This window comes from Vicia villosa, linkage group LG3, assembly GCF_029867415.1.
Source record: "Vicia villosa cultivar HV-30 ecotype Madison, WI linkage group LG3, Vvil1.0, whole genome shotgun sequence".
NCBI lineage: Eukaryota > Viridiplantae > Streptophyta > Magnoliopsida > Fabales > Fabaceae > Vicia > Vicia villosa.
In genome coordinates, this window is record NC_081182.1 from 134,189,555 (window position 1) to 134,196,640 (window position 7,086).

General features: G+C 31.9%; 1 long non-coding RNA gene across 1 annotated transcript; it reads right to left on the reverse strand.

The window, feature by feature from the left end:
- Nucleotides 1-5,327: 5,327 nt before the first annotated feature.
- On the reverse strand, nt 5,328-6,845 carry LOC131656697 (uncharacterized). The gene is made up of 2 exons (XR_009300254.1): nt 6,406-6,845; nt 5,328-6,314 (listed from the first exon to the last, which is right to left on the reverse strand). It is a non-coding gene; the product is annotated as an uncharacterized LOC131656697 (long non-coding RNA).
- Nucleotides 6,846-7,086: the final 241 nt, after the last annotated feature.

The window sequence follows — 7,086 nt, forward strand, 5'->3', positions numbered from 1 at the left end:
TTCGTTAGAACCAAAAATAGGACAAATTAAGGGCATGGTTGAATTCAGTAGATTGAGACGAATCGAATGGGCATGTCGCGCCAAATTTATATTCAAGTTTGACCCTATTCGCTATTTTGCAGGTTTAGAAGGTATCTATTACAGCGCTTTTATTACAAAAACGCTATTAAAGGTGCTGGCTGGAGGTTGAAGACGATGAGGTGTCCTCACCTCATTGGATAGAACGCGCGCGCCAGTGTTTTTGAATCCTGGGTTCCCATGTGCGCTTTCCATCATCTTTCCATGTGACCTCAATATCTGGGCCGTCTGATTTCATTAAACTCTCAATCCAACGCATCAAAACACTCATCCTTACCATGGTCTTCATTTAAATACCACACCTGATTATTATCTTTTTATTTTCTATTTTTTTAATCTCTTTGTTAAATTAATTAAAAATAGTTTTAAAAATCCAAAAAATACACAAAAAATATTTTTAAGTTTCTAAAATAATATTTTATTTTCTGATATAAAAATATTTTATTTTTCTTCATAATTTGAATATTTTGTGTAATTAATTATATAATATGCATATATTTATCTTTTAATTATTTTCACCCAATCAAAAATCATAAAAAAATTTGTTCTTTATATTAAATATTGTTTATATATTATAAACTAATTTTGTACATATTTGGAATAATTTTCTCTTCAAGTTTTAATTATTTGTGTAATTATTTATATAATTATGTATTAATTAACTTAATAGATTTCAAATCAAATTTCAAAAAAACAAAAAAAATTAGTTTTGTTTTAAATTTAATTAACAAGCATTTTTGAACATATTTTGAACTTAATTTTTAGGTTTGAAATTTATTTTCATCTTTTTTCCTCATTTTAATTTAATTAATCATGCATTAATTATTATTAAAATCAATCATAAAAATCCAAAAACATTTCTTTTTCTTGCACAAAAGCAGAAAACCGAGCGCGCGACAGAACTGGCAACTCTGCTGGGAATTTAAATTGCAAGAAATATAAAAGAAATGTTTTTGGATTTTTATGATTGATTTTAATTATAATTAATGCATGATTAATTAAATTAAAATGAGGAAAAAAGATGAAAATAAATTTCAAACCTAAAAATTAAGTTCAAAATATGTTCAAAAATGCTTGTTAATTAAATTTAAAACAAAACTAATATTTTTGTTTTTTTGAAATTTGATTTGAAATCTATTAAGTTAATTAATACATAATTATATAAATAATTACACAAATAATTAAAACTTGAAGAGAAAATTATTCAAAATATGTACAAAATTAGTTTATAATATATAAACAATATTTAATATAAAGAACAAATTTTTTATGATTTTTGATTGGGTGAAAATAATTAAAAGATAAAGATATGCATATTATCTAATTAATTACACAAAATATTCAAATTATGAAGAAAAATAAAATATTTTTATATCAGAAAATAAAATATTATTTTAGAAACTTAAAAATATTTTTTGTGTATTTTTTGGATTTTTAAAACTATTTTTAATTAATTTAACAAAGAGATTAAAAAAAATAGAAAATAAAAAGATAATAATCAGGTGTGGTATTTAAATGAAGACCATGGTAAGGATGAGTGTTTTGATGCGTTGGATTGAGAGTTTAATGAGATCAGACGGCCCAGATATTGAGGTCACATGGAAAGATGATGTAAAGCGCACATGGGAACCCAGGATTCAAAAACACTGGTGCGCGCGTTCTATCCAATGAGGTGAGGACACCTCATCATCTTCAACCTCCAGCCAGCACCTTTAATAACGTTTTTGTAATAAAAGCGCTGTAATAGATACCTTCTAAACCTGCAAAATAGCGAATAGGGTCAAACATGAATATAAATTTGGCGCGACATGCCCATTCGATTCGTCTCAATCTACTGAATTCAACCATGCCCTTAATTTGTCCTATTTTTGGTTCTAACGAAAAACCCTAAATTTGAACTAAGAAACCCTAAAATGGTAGTTTCGTGTACAGGCTCCCAAACTTTAATTAAATGTCCATAAATGATCAGGACATTAAGCTAAGTTCAAATATATGTCTACATCTTGTTAAACATGCCTGAATGATCAGATACGAGTTGGTTTTATTTTGAATAAATCGTGACCTGTAGTGCTTAGTTCAGTGGGTTTCAAGGCTGGGAAATGATTGGAATAGTTTCAGTGATACTTGAGGAAGGTGTTTGAATGTTTAGTTTGTATTGAAACTGACTTGAATTCAAAATTCTAATTTGGAATTTCTTTGAAAAATTTAAGTGATTACAAGTATGGTTACAAGCATAGATTCTCTTCTGAATTCGTGGTTTTTTTCTTTGTGAAGTACTCTAAGCTATTTATAAGCTATGTTGTGCTTAGAATTGAAGCCAAGAAGCCTTTGGTTGCCTTTGTTGAATTCTTGATTTTTTTATATTAAAACCTTTGAATTGTTGACCAAGTCTTGCTTCTCTTCAATGCTCTTGCCTTGTACCTCAATCTTCTGCAGAAAATTAAATATTCTTGGATGACTCATGCTTAGAAACTAAGCTATCCATTATCCTTCCATTTTCCATTTTCATTTAATCTTAAAATAGGATAAAATTAAACCAAAAAATGGATAAAAATGGTGTGGGCTTTGTCTTGGTCGTGGGAGGCCCATAATATCATGGCAAACATGTTTGAACCATGAAAACTTGGCCCCATTTGGAAAAAATACATTTTTGAGCAATGTTGGTTTTATGCATTTTCCCAAAATTTAGCCAACTTCAACAAGGTGTAAATCCCTCAATTTTTGTCATATGAAGGAGATCTTGCCCTTTTTGGAAACCTCAAAGAGTCCTCTAACCAATGTCTTTGGTCTCATGTCAAAATGATTTTTGATGCTCCTTGTGTGTCCTTTTGAAAAAAAGTGTCTTTTTGTTGACTTTGAAAATGACCTGTAATGTCTTTGTTCATATTTTTCAAATGGTGAATGTAATGACCATGGGATAAATTGCATTTGAAAGATAATTGAATTTCCTTCAAAATGAGCTTTGGTTTGAACTTTTTGGATGAAGGATGAGAGAGTTATGACCAGTCAAAGTTCAGTTGACTTTTTAGGGGAAAACCCTAATTTTGAATCTTAGGGTTTTGTTGATTTTTGATCTTTCCTTGATGAATTATGATCATCCAATGATCAAATGATGAATCCTTTGAAAAAATATGGATGTTGACAAAAAATTTCATTTTTGACTGTCTGTTGACTTTTTTGGTCAAACGGGTCGTCTGTTGACTGTTTGAGCTGCTGACGGTGCGTCTGAGTGAATTGAAATCTGAAAATTTGTATGATGGTACTTTGAGATATATGGAGGTCCATGAAATCCATTTGAGGTCTCAAAAACTTGTTTCTCCTGAAAAAACAAGAAACCCTAATCAGGGACTGTTTGTGTAGGAGACAGTTAAGCGTACCTGATTTTTGTGCAGTGCTGAGTCTCTGCTAATCATGTGATATTCAGAAGACTTCTAGGACAAAAATCTTGGAATTTTGAAATGCAAAAGTTTGATTTGATTGATGGTACAAAACACGGAGAATTGTACTGTCAGCATTTTGACTGTCAACTGACTATTCAGGCATGTAACAGTTAGAGTGAAAAATCAACAGTCAAAGTTAATTTTCTTTTTGTTGTTTTTGTTTTATGAGAAAGATGAAAGTTTATTTACATGACTTGTTAAAAAACACATACATAATAAATAATTAATATTTACTATACGCGAGCAAAATTACCGATAATAACCCTGAAAATCATTTAATGCACAGAAACATAAATATTTGACTGGCAGAAAACACACAAAATATTATCTGAATATTTAAGCAACAATATGACAAATAGTACAACATTTAATACTGACAGTACAAACATTACATACTATAATGAACAGTACGACGAGTAAACGGTACATTTAAGAAAATAAGAGATACGGCAAACTTTAAGAATGACGATTAATAACCCATGCCATGACCAACAGAAGGATCATTACAAATTCAATTTACAAAGGTATTTGAAACCACATACGAGCATTTAAAAGCAATTGAAAACAAGTGAGCTAAGCAAATTAAAGAGCCCATTGATAACCATGGATACAAAGGGTGCTAACACCTTCCCTTTGTATAACTTACCCCCTTACCCAGAATTTCTTAAAGGTCTTTTTTCTGTTTCTTTTATAAACCTTTCCTTAATTGGATAAAATAAAAGGTCGGTGGCGACTCTCTGATTTTCAAGCACAAAAGCAGAAACAAAAAGAGTCAGTTCGCGTATCTCTCCGCGAGAGGTATGGCAAAAAACCGAGCGCGCGACAGTAAGGAAAATAAAAACTAAATCTAACGTAAGGTTAGATCTATGAAAGCTTCACAACAATCTCCGGTGTAGAAATTGTTGTGAGAAAAAGAAAGCAATGAATGAAATAAAATGCGGAAGAAAAATAAACGCTTGAAAAGTAATTCCGGCAGCACTTCGTTAGCAAAAATTCGGACCTGGTGGACTGAAGTATCAGCCTCCTTTTATAGCTGAGTGTAATATCCCGATCTTTTGACACCGATAATTATCATTTAAATGAGTAAATGGTAATTAGAGAGAGGTCATTGGTCTTATTCTCTATTAATCAAAAGAATGGTTATTAGAAGAATTAGTGGAGTGGTTAGAAACAAAGAGGATTGGTTAGAATGGAACTAAATGGCATTGTTGTAAATAAGGTTAAGTTGGAGGGCATAATGGACTTATCTAATGCTTGCATGTGTGTCATACCCCAATTTTTGACCCTAAGATCCCGCGTCTCAGACTTTGTTTAAATCACATCAAAATCATTTACGAGGTTCTCTGGTGCCTATTTCTTTTCTAGCTCACCTTCAGGGGAATCATCAGACACCTCTTTTCTCATTTTTTTTTATTATTTATTTATAGTCTTTATATTTTACTAACCATTAATCAAAACTCAAAAAAATATGTTTTTTTATTTTTTTGTTTCTTTATCAAATAGGGTTTGAAGACCAAAAAGTTCAGATAATGTTTCTAATCAAGGTTCAGAGGTTTGAATCAAGATTTTCTCATTGTGGTGGTGCTTGTCAAGTGGCTAAAAGTTGGTTCAATAGTGTTCATGATCAATCAAATGATATTGAGTTTTTGGACATTTATTTTGTTCTAGAATTTGATTCAAGACTAAGAGTGCAAGCATGATTGTTTGGAGTTCAAATTCATATGGAATTACTTGGAACTTAAAAATATTCATCATTGTTTAACACATAATTCCAAGTTGAAAATTCAAAGGCATTTACCATTCAAGGAATTCAAAATGCAAAATTAGCACTCATGATCCAAGATTTGTTTTACATGAACTTTAAAGGTACATTCATTCAAGAGGAATTAAATTCCTAAAGTTTCAAGCCAACGATACATCAAAGATTACAAAATTCAAAGCAAAAGTCTTTATTTCATACAAAGATCTAATTCATGACAATCCAAGATTTCATCATTATGGTTGCAAGAATTCAAATTTCTACATTTTATTTTACAAGAATTCAAAGTTTTGTGTGATCAAGATTGAAGTCACTTCATAAGTCCACCATTTTCTTTCAAACTTCATGTTTGGGCTTCGAGTTCACCATAGTCCCTCCAAGGCTTTTCTCTCCATCTTCATGTCAATGGTGCTCATCATATGCAAAGAAGAAGAGAATTTAAGATGCAATCAAAATCATACACAAGCATTCAAGAAAATAATGGTACAAAGTGAAGTTACTGTGGTAAATTTTCATTCACACCAACAAGTAATTCAAGTTCAAAGTTAAATCCAGGCCCAAGGTTCTTTTCAATCAACTGCAAAAACATTGCAAACAAAAAGAATGTGAATTGTTGGACTGAATGGATAGCATTTTCGGATTTGGGCTGCCACAAGAAGAAATTGACATTTTGTTTGAACCTGACCTCAACACAAACTCAGATTTTTCTCAGCCCACGTTATTCATTGCAAACCCTAAATTCTACACTATAAAAGCATTGACTCACACTGACACAAGGGACCTTTTTGCTCAGAACTTTTCAGACTTACTCAGAACAAAAAAATCAGAAAACTCACCTGAACCGAGCTTGACCGGAAACCACCGCCGGAATTCCAAAACCGCCGTGCCGGAGCTCTCAACCGCCACTGTTTTTTTATTTCTTTGCCTCAAAAGGTTGAGAACCTTCTTCTGATACCGAATTCCTCTTTACTTTCGTGACTCTTGCACTGATTGTGCTACATTTTTTAGTTTAGAACTTTCAAACTTCTTTTGTAGATCTGCAAGTTTTCGTTAACAATCCTGCAAAATTAGTTTTACATTTGAAATCAAAAGAGGAAACTGAACAGAACGATGTAAAAAAAATTTTACGTTTCTGGTTTTTTTTACCTCCGGCCATCGCGCCGGAGAAGCTCCGGCCGCTGTGATCTTATGTGAGCCGCCGTGAGTCTTCATCTATTCCGCCGTGTGTTCATCTTCTCCACCTTTTGTTCTTCATATGCTACTGTTAGTTTGATTGTGTTTTGATTTTTTCTACTATTTGTTTTTTTCGTTAAAGATAAGAAGAGAGGAGAGAGTTCTCTTTGTTTCTTCATTTAAAATGAATAATGTGATTTTACTTCCTCTCTTGGTTTCAATTAAGGGCTCACTCTCTCTTTTACCTTTTGTGTGTACCGAAAATTAATATAATAGTGAGAGAGAGTATCTTTTCTTTATAATACTAATAATGGTGATGATGTTTGTTTGGCTCACTCTCTCCTCTAGCACATACTGTACCGAAAATCAATGAAGGATAAGAGAGGAATCTTTGTTTTGGCTTTCAAAGTCTGACAGCAATCAATGCAATGTGCTTTTGTTATTTTATTTTTCATTAAGTGTTTTTTCTTTTCTTCAATGTGACAGGATGGTAGCACCGAGTGGTATTACTTAGATTTGTGTTTTTTTTATTTTATTTTCTTTCCCACTTTGCCTAGTGATTTGCGCCGGTTGCTGTGTGGGTGACAAGTGGCCATCGGAGCCACTTGTCCTCACCTGAGAAGATGATCAGAATTG